Source organism: Schistocerca americana, chromosome 7, assembly GCF_021461395.2.
Source record: "Schistocerca americana isolate TAMUIC-IGC-003095 chromosome 7, iqSchAmer2.1, whole genome shotgun sequence".
NCBI classification, from domain to species: Eukaryota; Metazoa; Arthropoda; class Insecta; order Orthoptera; family Acrididae; genus Schistocerca; species Schistocerca americana.
In genome coordinates this window covers 586,811,016-586,824,645 of record NC_060125.1, presented here as the reverse complement: position 1 = coordinate 586,824,645, position 13,630 = coordinate 586,811,016, and positions in this window count along the sequence as shown.

Genomic DNA, 13,630 nt, shown 5'->3' with positions numbered 1-13,630 from the left:
CATGGCACATTTTGTTAGTACGGGTTACCTACATCAGTGGCAGGTATGCACTCAGGGGAAACCTATTACTCTCCTTTGATTGATAGATACGTAACCTATTGTTCTGTTAAGTGCTTTTCCATGTCACCTCCATTTCCTTTTGATTGACAGGCACTCAACCTACTGTCCACCCACCCCCAACCCCCTCCCCCTTCGCTGGTACAGGCACACTTTCAGGTCTGATCTTCTGGAATAGGCCATCCCACTCTTATCAATTTCATTGACTATTTAATTAAATTTACCAATTAATTAACCTCTAAGTGGGAAAAGTACTATGCCTCCCTGGCAGGCCCCATTGGTGGGAAGTTCAAATTCCATCAGGACAGTGCAAACCCTACTGACCTAAGAAAGGGGCTTGAAGATAGGTCACTTGGGCTACCTCCACTAACCTAAGTCACCTGACCACCACCTCATCCTAGGGATTGGTGGGGCAGGAGTCAACCTGTGCTCGACATAAGTCTTTATTTTCCATGCACCAGTCTTTATTTAAACACATCCAGTGTGTTCCTCATGAGGTCCGTACACCTACTGACCTAGTATACAGTACTGCCACCAGAGGCTGCTGTTGTCAATTCTGTGATGTAATCCAAGATGGCGGAGAAAATGGTGGCGATGAAGGCAAGTAACAATGTGGTTGCCATGGGCTCTGGAGTCCAACTGACATAGTACACAGTAAAACCACCAGAGAGTGCTGACATCCCTTCCATGACATAATCAAGATGACTCTCTGGTGGTGGACAGGAAGGGTCTCACAACAGGAAATTCAAAGATGTATTCTTTATTTATAAAAAAAAATCAGTTTGTGGGAATCAGATTTCTCTTGCTTATCATTCTCTGCTGTTTGGAACCATATAGGTCTTGTAAGAAGTGGCTACATGAAGCAAACATGATGCATAACCTAATGTTTGGCTCTGTACTCTGGGTGTAATAACCTAATGTTTGGCAATTTGTCAGCATTTAACCTATTATTCTATTAAGTGGTTTTCAATGTCATCTCTATTTCATTAAACTATTCTACCGCCTTTGATACCAAATTAAACAATTAGTTAAGTCCTCCCACCATTTTCTGGTACACTTCACGAATTTCACATGGTTTTAAACGCCATTTCTGGCGCATTCTTCTTTGTCACCCACCCCTTAAACTACTGTACTGTGTTTACATAAAAATTATGAAAATTAACATAGTGTCCTGCACTTAACATGCTGTTGTGCCCCATCTCACCCACTCACACACACCCTCTCCTTAACTATTGTACTACAAATACCATATATATAAAAATTTATGCAAATTAATAAAATCGGTATTTTTCACATGTTTGGGGTAGTTTCTTTAATTCACAGAATCCTATGGGTCAGTGAAATCGATGGAATACCATTTAAATAAAAGATTGCTAGTGAAAAACACAACCCATCACTCGACACCTGATGCCGACGCTGCCCACGCTGCCGCTGCTGTCCCTGACACCGACACTACCCCAGCCACAGCAGCCACAGCATCGGTCTGGTATCCATGGACTGCCCTTTGTCAGGCTAGCAGGTTGCTTGCAGTAGCCCGATTCCTCAGAGTCTCCTCCTCCACCATTACGTCCTCGCCGATCATGAGTGATACAGGACACACCCATGTCCACCTCACCACAGAACTCCAAGGCACACACACACCAACCTTATATGTGAACCTCCTATGGGCAGAATGTGTGTTTACCATTGCTGACATCATACCTGTGGATACTAACATTGCAGATAGCACTACAGAAATCTGTTCCAGAATATCACAGGCTGCCTTCTCCCTAGCTATCCTAACAGGACATATGAGCTGCATCCAGCCATGCTTACCTGCCCCAGTGTGACTGATACAAGTCGCAAAACGTCCGCATAGCAACTCACCATCTAAAAGGTTTTCAATATTATACTGATGTCACATGGTTATGTAAAATAAAAGCCAAGTCGACCACTCCCAAATTGTTTAGTGACTAAGAAATAGTTGACAGTCGCTGGTGTGGAAACACCATCTGTCTTTTTTTTTTTTTTCAATCTGCAGATGAGATTTTCAGCTGCAAGAATTAAACATACCCTACATATCATCAAATTCCGAAAGACTCTTACTCAATTACACAGCCCTTCACTGAGAGCAGGAGCTTGAATATTAGAATGTGAAACTGATCTCCAATTCATCAACATATCACTGCATACCCCATCGATCTAGTAAACATACAATTCGTACAATTTGCCACACAAAATCAGCCCATTTACATCATTCGTAGATTTACCACGAAGACAGACATCACCATATACACTCCTTGCAGCAGTAGATACTTCCCTGCGAGTTCAGCGCTCATCCACACCTGATGGATGACCACTCTCAGAAAACAGAAGTCACACTCAGAGCTGCTCTACAAATTCAGGCTCCTTCCTCTTCGGCACAAATGCATTATTGTTTATGTTCTGGACATGCATGCTTGCTTGCTTTCTTTTCTACACCCATATTTTGACTCTCACATTTCAATAACACATGTACTTTCTCATGGTCTACCATAATATCATAGCATTTTCGCGGCACATCTCGATATCAAGCACACAGCAGTATCCTACCGATCGCTCACACAACATAATTCCGAAGAAATAGACTGTAAATTATTTCTCTACAAACCCAAAACTTCAGCAAATTTGGGCGTGCCGTAAACCATTGAGTACCTAGAAACTTCTCACCCCTGCGAAGATATTTATGAGTAAAGTTGAAAAAAAAGTAGGGAAAACTGATATTTCCACTCTTGAATACCGATGTAAATGAGGTAGCATATTCCAAATCATACCTATGCTTTACAAGGTCAACTAATGTGTTTCTCATGTCTAGAGAACCAGCAAACGTTTCTTCCACATGTTTTATCCACACACCACATTCGATCGTCTCTGAACCAAATAAAGGCGCGAAATGTGTAGAAACAGTCAACTGAACAGTTTACATGGGATGGAATAACATACCAGCGCATACACACCTCCATATTCAATCTTCTCAGATTTCCATGTGATCACGAAAGCAATCCAACAGACACAAAATATTAGTTCGCTATTTGGTCGTCTAGAGGGCAATACAGTTAAGTCATTTACATTCCTACACTTCAACATGCCTCTCCAATCGGAGAACTCCTACATGTAATGGGAAACATGAATCATCCCAGCACACGTCACCGGTGCTGCCCGCCGAGCACACACAGGTAGAATCATCATCCTAACAAAATAGTCACATATGTATTTTATCCCTGAGCTTACAACTAAATGTTACGATCACGGTCTCAGTTTAATGACATTGGACAATGAGTGAAGCACCGGAAATGTACGCTATTACCGGCTATGGCTCTGGAAATAGAAATATCAGTACCATTCTTATGATCAGAGCATTTTTGTGACTCTTCCCATTGCTATCACAGTACTTGACGTAAAATCCATACCTTCCTTACAATTGTACATAGTCATTTACTTTGCACATGTCGGAACACAAACACATACTTTATAAGCCTGAAGCTCAAGTTCAACCTGTCACGCAGCCCCAACTACTAAGTACGATACTTCGTCAATGATTGATTGCTGGTGATACGAAATAATACTGACGGAAAATCAGCCATGGGTGGACATGTCTCCTCAGTTTTTCTAACGAGTGCTACCACCGTAGTTTAGAAAGAGATGTTAATCGTCTTACAAACTGCAAATTGTTTAAAAGAAACCCGATCCCAACAATACTGTGTATTGCTATGACAATTTGTCATCATTCTACACAAGCACACAAGTACTCTTGTTAGAGGCTGTACCACCTTTATAAATGTACATATGTCGTTACCTAAGAATAACGTGGTTTTTTGAGACAAAAATACGCAGACGGTGATCGCCGCAGTGTATAGTATCAGACCAACACGTCGCCGATGGTGCAACCTCATAATAAAACTACCACATTTTGGAAGTGATTAGGCTAAGAAGTGTGGCATGAAACCGGTATTTGCTACTCCCTGACGCCGCCGCCGCTACATATTTCTCCAGTATTTGTAACGCATACTGTCTCGATGCTATGTCAGAGGTTCTCTGATATACCCAATGAGTTACAGCTGATGACTGATTGAGAAGGATCACAAACAGTAGTAGATGGCGTGATAATTGAAGTCATTCAAAATGTTCACTAGCTTTTCAGCGCTCTAGTGCTATGCTCTCGGTGGAAATGATGTCTGCGATTTGGAATGAAACCTTTCCATTCAACCATTAATGATCACATTAATGGAGAAGTCCATTAATGATCACAGCCACTAGTGAATCATATTTCTGGCTCACTCATATCTCGAAACGAGCCACCTATCTGGAACCAATCTGCTACAGTAAAATTCGAACATCGATTTAGGTAGCCCCAATGCATCTTTCAAATACCTCTCAGACTCTGCGCTACCGTCCTTGCAGCTTTGCACATGTGATTGTTCCAGTGTAAGTCGGAACTGAGTAGAAGCCGGACAAATCTATATCTCCAACCTTCTGCAACCCATGTAGAAACAGTCGAAGGTCAGTTACTGTGGCAGATCTGTGTTTAGACTATTCGACGGAAACTAAGCCTGCTCCTGGCACATGAGGTAATATAAAAGACAGTACAGGAACTGAGGGGAAGGAAATTAATTTTGCTACTGCATTGTGGTACTTCTCCTAACTACAAGCAGGTACTACAGATCCACATTCCTCAGCGCCCATTCACGTCTACCGAGCGAGGTGGCGCAGTGGTTAGCACACTGGACTCGCATTCGGGAGGACGACGGTTCAATCCCGTCTCCGGCCATCCTGATTTGGGTTTTCCGTGATTTCCCTAAATATTCTGGCGAATGCCGAGATGGTTCCTTTGAAAGGGCACGGCCGATTTCCTTCCCAATCCTTCCCTAACCCGAGCTTGCGCTCCGTCTCTAATGACCTCTTTGTCGACGGGACGTTAAACACTAACCACCACCACCACCATTCGCGTCTGTCACTCCAACATTCTATCATCATTATTCTGTACCATCCGCCAGGGAAAAAATTACAAATTATAAAAGGGGCACTAACTTCATAACAACAGAGAACTCGATAAGATTTTTACCGCACCTTCTCCTCCCATATCTCGAATACAAATACCGGAAGTGTTGCTGGTTTTGAGCATAAGTGACGATCCTATTAAATATACAGGTATTCATCCACTGCACAGACTCGTTTAAAGTTTCATCACGTGTACTGTAGGAGGATGACCGTATCCCCCAGACTATACTGTAAGCCGCAAGAGAAGCTCCCTGTGACCCTGTGTCGTTGTTTGAAACATTGTCTTTTTCTGCTGTAACACGCTTTGTACACTGCCATACATTTTGTTCCTCCGTCAGATCTGCGTGGTCTGTGTCAGGTTCTAAACTGACATTAGCATGTTGTGAACCACTGCGTCTCGCAGAGAGCTAGACGTCGCACAGTGTAAATCATGCTGTTACTGCACCTAACGTAACATGTGGCACGCCCTGAATTATTTTAAATAATAAAAGACAGTTACAACATATGGAAACTTCAAGAGTTTGGCGGCATTGTGCAGAGTTTCCAAACTGATGTCCGAAAGTGACTGACGATCTCTACATTTAAACTCATCTGTCACAATGACAGAATAGCTGATGGCTCCACGTTCCGTTTCGACTGATTCCTCTTATTGCAGACATGTACGCGATCATTGTTTTGGTGCTATCCAACCCCAGAAGGGGTTGTCCCTCCAACAAACCTCTTTCTCCAACTCAAACAAGCGATGTCAGTCATTCATTATGTGGTAACCAACAGCACACCAATGGATTGATGAGATGGAAAAGACACCCCCAATGTACTGAAATAATGGTCATTACAGTTGATTGTGTGACCAATTTTACCAATTTTAAAGTTATTTCAACACCGACCAATGATATGACAGCGTCTACATCTACATCTACATGGATACTCTGCAAATCACATTTAAGCGCATGGCAGAGGGTTCATCGAACCACCTTCGCAATTCTCTATTATTCCAATCTCGTCCATTGCGTGGAAGGAATGAACACCTTTATCTATCCGTATGAGCTCTGAATTCCCCATTTTCATCGTGGTGATCATTCCTCCCTATGTAGGCTGCTGTCAACAAAATATTTTCGCATTCGGAGGAAAAAGTGGGTGACTGAAATTTCGAGAGAAAATTCTGTCGCAACGAAAATCGACTTTCTTTTAATGATGTCCAGCCCAAATTCTGTATCATTTCTGTGACACTCTCTCCCATATTTCGCGATAATACAAAACGTGCTGTCTTTCTTTGAACTTTTTCGATGTACTCTGTTAGTCCTATCTGGAGAGGATTCCACACCGCGCAGCAGTATTCTAAAAGAAGACGGACAAGTGTAGTGTAGGCAGTCCCCTTAGTAGGTCTGTTACATTTTCTAAGTGTCCTGCCAATAAAACGCAACCTTTGGTTAGCCTTCCCCACAACATTTTGTATGTGTTCTGTCCAATTTAAGTTGCTCGTAATTGTAATACCTAGTTATTTATTTGAATTTAAGGCTTTTAGATTAGACGGATCTATCGTGTAACAGAAGTTTAACGAGTTCCTTTTAGCACTCATGTCGATGACCTCACACTTTTTTTTATTTAGGGTGAACTGGCACTTTTCGCATCATTCAGATATATTTTCTAAAACGTTTTGCAGTTTGTTTTGATCTTCTGATGACTTTATTAGTCGATAAACGACAGCTTTATCTTTAAACAATCGAAGACGGCTGTTCCGATTGTCTCCCAAATCGTTTATGCTCGATAAGGAACAGCAAAGGACCTATAACACTACCTTGTGGAACACCAGAAACCACTTCTGTTTTACTCGATGACTTTCCGTCAATTACTGCGAACTGTGACCTCTCTGACAGGCAATCACAAATCCAGCCACATAACTGAGACGATATTCCATAAGCACGCTATTTCACTATAAGCCGCTTGTGTGGTACAGTGCGAAAGCCTTCTGGAAATCCAGGACTACGGAATCGATCTGAAATCCCTTGTCAATAGCACTCAACACTTCATGTGAATAAAGCGCTAGTTGTGTTCCACAGGAACGATGTTTTCTAAATCCATGTTGTCTGTGTGTCAATAGACCGTTTTCTTCGAGGTAATTCATAATATTCGAACATAACATATGTTCCTAAATCCTGCTGCATATGGACGTTAACGATACGGGCCAGTAATTTAGTGGATTACTCCTATTACCTTTCTTGAATATTGGTGTGACCAGTGAAACTTTCCAGTCTTTGGGTACGGATCTTTCGTCGAGGGAACGGTTGTATATGATTGTTAAGTACGGAGTTACTGCATCAACATACCCCGAAAAGAACCTAATTCGTATACAGTCTGGGCCAGAAGACTTGCTTTGTATTAAGTGACTTAAGTTGCTTCACTGCTCCGAGGATATTTATCTCTACGTTACTCATGTTGGCATCTGTTCTCTATTCGATTTCTTGAATATTTACTTCGTCTTCTTTTGTGAAGGCATTTCGGAAGGTTGTGTTTAGTAACTCTGCTTTGGCAGCACTTTCTTTGATAGTACCTCCGTTGCCATGGCGCAGAGAATGCATTGATTGTTTCTTGCCGCTAACATACTTCACATACAACCAGAATCTCTTTGGAATGTCTGCCATATTTCGAGACAAAATTTCGTTGTGGGAACTGTTATAGGCATCTTGCATTGAAGTCAGCGCTAAATTTCGATTTTCTGTAAAATATCGCCAATCTTGGGGATTTTGCCTCTGTTTAAATTTGGCATCTTCGTTTCGTTGTTTCTGTAACAGTATTCTAACCCGTTTTGTGTACCATGGAGGCTCAGCTCCGTCGTTTGTTAATTTATTTTGTATAAATCTCTCAATTGCTGCCGATAGTAATTGAAGCCGCATCTGGTCTACACTTATATTGTTAATTTGGAATGAGTGTGGATTGTCTGTCAGGAAGGTGTCAAGTGAATTTTTATCTGTTTTTTTTTTTAATAGGTATATTTTTCACTTATTTTTCGAGGATTTGGGGATTAGAATATTCTGCCTCGCTACGACAAACCTGTGTTCACTAATCCTTGTATCCATTTTGATGCTCGTTATTAACACAGGATTATTTGTTTCTAGGAGGTCAAGCGTGTTTTCACAACCGTTTACTATTCGCGTGGGCTCATGAACAAACTACTCGAAACAATTTTCAGAGAATGTGTTTAGCACAATTTCGGATGATATTTTATGCGTACCTCCTGAATTAAACATGTATTTTCGCCAACATATCGAGTGTAAATTAAAGTCACCACCAACTGTTATCGTATGAGTCGTGTACGTGTTTGAAATCAAACTCAAGTTTTCTTTGAACCTTTCAGCAACTGTATCATCTGAATTGGGAGGTCGGTACAAGAATCCAATTATTATTTTATTCCGGTAGCCACCAACGATCTCTGCTCATAATATCTCACAGGAAGTATCTACTTCAATTTCGCGAAAAGTAAAACTACTTCTAACAGCAACAAACACGTGACTGCAAACCATGTTTAGCCTATCCTTTCGGAACACATGTTTCCCAATTTCATAGTTAATCATAGTTAAATCACCCACTCCCCACTTTGCGAGTATCATTGTGAATGTGGATAGATGACTCTGCAGTACGTCCATACATTGTTAATTCTCGAACACATCCATCATCAAAATATATCGGACAGTGCTCTACATATTTCTAACACTTCGAGTATCGAGCTTAATTTACGATATATCTCTATGCTGATGGGAGTCACAGAGCTTTCTCACAGTCTTAAGGTAAAATTAGATACTGAAAGACCCCCTCGCACTGTCATTGACCAACCCACTCTGCAGCAACGTTACCGACTTAATCTGCAATCGACCAGAAGTAGACTGCGCTACATTCCACGTCTCGTGAATGAATGGAGCTTGCCGAGTCCTCGCCCTCCAAGTGCACCCGGCTTCTCGAGATGCACCCACGTCGAGGAGGTTAGCACTCCTTATCGATGTATAGTAACAGATTTGCAAGTGTTGTGATGGAATAGCAGACGGTGAAGAATAAAAAGAAACAGGTGATTTTTATGTGCGATGGAGCTCCAGATGGATGGAGTTCAAAGCATTTTTACATAAATCAACCAAGCTATCAATTTTAAAATATTATTCCAGAGTCTAGGATCAGTACCTGGAAGGTATTGGTAAGAGAGAACATAAACACAAACACTCCTAAGGCTGCAACGTTCTCCAATTGAAACGGGCTATAATGTTAGATCGCTTGCGTTTCTGACCTATGAGTCGTATGGAATGTAGCGCTGTTAATATTCCATTGTAAGAAATATATTTCAAGCGCTTGACATACAACCTTCTTCCTAGTTTCTCTACGATAAACTATGTTACTGAACCGTCAATCTAAAAACCTACTTCCCTAAAAAATGGGCTCTACGTAATACGAGCACAACATAGCTTTCCAGAGATGTGCAGCATCCACTATTCACACCCAGTCATGCTTCAGAAATTATACTATGCCTGTATCAGAGCTATATGAAATTATGGCAAGTAATGGGGAATACGTCTTACAAGGAAACAGATAAACGCTGGAAATCAGTGTCCAACATGTGAAAATTACAAGTCAACCTGCTAATAACCTTGTAAACAGCACATCTGTCAGGCAAATGTGTACACTGGGATTGCAGTGTCTCACAAGCACCTATCGCTAACTTAGTTACGAAGCTGAGTTCTTGTTTTTACACCAGAGGTGCGACAGGGGGATGCAGTACATCGTATAAATCATAGTTCGTTTAGCGGAATGTGTCACGTTTAATCACACATGAGATGGAAGTCCTCTGACGACCGACAAGTTTACCGTTAACGATCGCAAGTAGACACGACTTTAAATTGCGAGTACACACACAACACGCTGCTGTATATGAGTCGGACGCAGGCTATGTCACGCGACTTATGCTTCCTGACAGAACCGTGGAAAAATTGACCTACATCGACATCTGCCTCTCTGGAGTGGATCATCAGTCTACTATTAAACCATACCTCGTTACAGCTCCATGTTAATTGATCACCCCATCCACTCTCTGTCACCCTTTAACGCAGATGCATGTAAGTTTAGAGGTGGATACAACTCTGTCTTCCAGAAAAGTGTCAAATAAAGTTGTCAACTAGTGTGTATCGCTGGTACTTCAATAGACATACAGTATAATGCTGCATCAATGAAAAAAAAAAAAAATTGCCTGCTTCCCTGATTCCCTTCGCCTCCACGTCGACGTTTTCTCGGATTCCTCTTGTGCCGCATACTTAATCCCACATACAAATTGCTCAGCGCCAACCAAAAGATACTCAAGTGCTTCCTCAATTTCCCCGCATTTGGGTGTATATTCGATCAATTTATACCTATCGCCTCCTTTATTTTTCGCAATTCTATCGATTTTGCGTCAGTTCCATCCGTGCGATCATGACATAATATCTCGTTCTGTGTTCTAGAATTCCTTGTAAAAGTAGTACATCTGCCAACACCTAACCCAAATGCGCTGATCGGGAGGCGTATTATAGCACTCCAGTCGATTGTATCCAGTCACTTCCACATTTGGAGAGTATTTGCTTGGTTTTCTGGATGTCTATCTATATCCTTGTGTCACAGATGGCTCGCTATACATATCTGGAAAGCTATATTCTGCTTGTATCACACAGAGCCCATGTTTTAAGAAAGTAATTTTTTAGTTTTACGCTTCTATAACATAGTTTATCGTAGAGAAACTGGGAAGAAGGTTGTATGTCACGTGCCTCAAATATATTTCTTACATTGGAATATTAACAGCACTACATTCTGTTATAGCTCATATTAAGTGCGGGACGTTGTAGCCTTAGGGGTGCGTTTGTTTATGTTCTCTCTTGCCAATACCTTCCAGGTACTGATCCTAGACTCTGGAATAATACTTTAAAATTGATAACTCGGTTGATTTACGTACATCTGTCTGGAGCTCCATTGCGCATAAAAATCACCAGTTTCTTGTTCTTCTTCACCGTCTACTGTTACATCACAACACTTACAAACTGATACAGTGCATTGATAAGGAATGCTAACCTCTTCGATGTGGGCGCATCTCGAGAAACCTTGTGCGCTTGGATGGGCGAGGACTCGGCAAGCTCCATTCATTCATGAGACATGAAATGTAGGGTGGTCTACTTCTGGTCAATTCAGATTAAATCAGTAACGGTGCTGAGGGGTGTGTTGGTCAATGACAGTGTGAGGGGGGTCTTTCAGTATCTAATTTTACGGTAAGACTGTGAGAATGCTTTGTGACTCCCATCAGCACACAGATAGAATGTAAATTAAGCATGATGCTCAAAGTGTTAGAAATATGTTGAGTGTTGTCTGATATACTTTGATGATGGATTTATTTGAGAATTAACAATGCACGGACGTACTGCACAGTCATCCATCCACATTCACAGTGATACTTGCAATGTGGGGAGGGGAGGGGGGGAGGTTAGCTATGATACTGAAATAGGGAACCATGCTGTCACATCATTGGTCGGTGTTGAAATTACTGTAAAACTGGTAAAATTGCTCACACAGTCAACTGGAAAGCTTATTATTTCATAATATCGGGGGTGTCTTTTCATCCCATATGTCCAGTGGTGTGCTGTTTGTTACCACATAATGATTGCCTGACATCGCTTGTTTAAGCTGAAGAAAGAATTTTGGTGGAGGAACAATACCTTCTGGGGATGTATAGCACGAAACCTATGATGGCGTACATGACTGCAACACGGGGAATCAGTCAAAACAGAATGCGGAGTCATCAGGCATTCCATCACTACTACAGATGAGTTTAAATGTAGAGGTCGTCAATCACTTTCGGACATCAGTTTGGAAACTCTCCACAATGCCGCAAAACTCTACCAGTTTCCTTATGTTGTAAATGTCTATTATTATTCAAAATAATTCAGTGTGTGCCACTTGTTACGGTAGGAGCAGTAACAGCATGATTTACACTCAGCGACGTCTAGCTTTCTGCGAGAGGCAGTGCATCACAACGTGCTAATGTCAGTTTAGAACCTGACACATACCATGCAATTGTAACACAAAAACAAAATGTATGACGGTGTAAAAGCATGTTCCAGCAGAAAAAAAACAATGTTTCAAACAACGGCACAGGGTCACAGGGAGTTTCTCTTGTGGCTTAAAGTACAGTACACGTGATGAAACCTTAAAGTGGTCTGTGCAGTGGATCAATACCTGTATATTTAATAGGCTCGTCACTTGTGCTCGAAGCCAGCACACATGCGGTATTTGTATTCGATATATGGGAGAAGAAAGGTGCGGTAAAGGTCTTATCGAGTTCTCTGTTGTTATGAAGTTAGTGCCCCTTTTATAATTTGTAATTTGTTCCCTGGCGAATGGTACAGATTAATGATGAAAGAATGTTGGAGTGATAGACGTGAATGGTTACTGAGGGATGTGGATCCGTAGTACCTGCTTGTAGTTAGGAGAAGTACCACAATGCAGTAGCAAAGTTAATTTCCTTCCCCTCAGTTCCTGTATTGTCTTTTATACTACCTCATGTGCCAGGAGCAGGCTTAGTTTCCGTCGAATAGTCTAAACACACACCTGGCACATTAACTGACTTTCGCCTGTTTCTACATGGGTTGTATATGATGGTAGATATAGCTTTCTCCGACTTCTACTCAGTTCCGACTTACATTGGAACAATCACTTGTGCAAAGCTGCAGGGACGGTAGCGCAGAGTCTGAGAGGTATTTGAAAGATGCATAGGGGCTACCTAAATCCATATTGGAATTTTACTGTAGCAGATAGGTTCCAGAAAGGTGGCTCGTTTCGAGATATGAGTGAGCCAGAATTATGATTCACTAGTGGCTATGATCATTAATGGACTTCTCCATAGGATCCAACACAGGTATGTGGTTGAATGGAAAGGCTCCATTCCAAGTCATAGACATGATTTCTACCAAAAGCATAGCACTAGAGATCTGAAAAGCTAGTGTACATTTCGAATGACCTCAATCATCACACCATCTACTACTGTTTGTGATCCTTCTCAATCAATCATCAGCTGTAACTCATTGGGTATATCAGAGAACCTGTGACATAGCATCGAGACAGAATGCGTTACAAATACAGGAGAAATATCTAGCGGCGGCGGCGTCAGGGAGTAGCAAATATCGGTTACATGCCACGCTTCTTAGCCTAATCGCTTCCAAAATGCGGTAGTTTTATTACGAGGTTGCACCGTCGGCGACGTATTGGTCTGATACTATACACTGCGGCGATCACCGTCTGTGTATTTGTCTGGAAAAACCACATGACTCGTAGGTAACGACATATGTACATTTATAAAGGCGGCATAGCTTCTAACAAGCGTACTTGTGTGCATGTGTAGAATCATGACAACTTGTAATAGTAATATATAGTAGTTGTTTCTTTTTAACATCTTCCAGTTTGTAACACGATTAAACATCTCTTTCTAAAACACGGTGGAGGTGCTCGCAAGAAAAAATTATGAGACATGTCCACCCATAGTTGATTTTCGGTCAGTATT